The 513-nt window shown below is 39.2% G+C and overlaps 1 protein-coding gene across 3 annotated transcripts in view; it reads right to left on the bottom strand.

Annotated features, from left to right (window-relative positions):
• The window catches only part of LOC117119400 (steroid 17-alpha-hydroxylase/17,20 lyase-like), a 12,033-nt gene that overhangs the window by 6,435 nt on the left and 5,085 nt on the right, over nt 1-513 (bottom strand). The window lies entirely within an intron of this gene.

The following is a 513-nucleotide window of genomic DNA, read 5'->3' as shown; positions in this document are numbered from 1 at the left end:
ACAGCCATAAATATCATTTGCATTTTTCAGACAACACTATAGTCCTCAGTCAGATAAATATAATTGTATATAAGCATAATGTACAAAGTATAATGTTTATAATTTATATATGAATATATTTATAGCATCACCGCAGGATGGTTTTTCTCTGTCACCGAGTGGAGTGGCCGCGGAAAGCAGGGGTGCCGCTAACATCAGCTTTAACGTCGACACTGGTTTTAGCCGCTTCTCGTCGAGGGTTCGGTTGGCAGAACCAAATTTTTCAGAAGAGTAGGGGGTAACATGTACGCGATAGTTCTTTTCAGCCCCGGTAGTTGTGGAATGATGTGAACATGTAACTAATAAGCGCCTCTTACGGCCGCTAGGTAGTCACCGACCACGCCTATAAGCAATTCAGCACCTTGACGTTGCGATTTATGGGTTATTTTCCTATCTATCTCTTTACTTTTTATGATTTCAATATACGTATATATTATCTACTTATAATTACATGATGCTAGACAGTGCTAGAAT

Source organism: Anneissia japonica, unplaced genomic scaffold, assembly GCF_011630105.1.
Source record: "Anneissia japonica isolate Jap-2015-1 unplaced genomic scaffold, ASM1163010v1 scaffold3293_len478364_cov160, whole genome shotgun sequence".
In the NCBI taxonomy this organism is placed as follows: domain Eukaryota; kingdom Metazoa; phylum Echinodermata; class Crinoidea; order Comatulida; family Comatulidae; genus Anneissia; species Anneissia japonica.
Note: the sequence above shows the minus strand (reverse complement) of the source record. Positions and strands in the feature narration are given on the sequence as shown.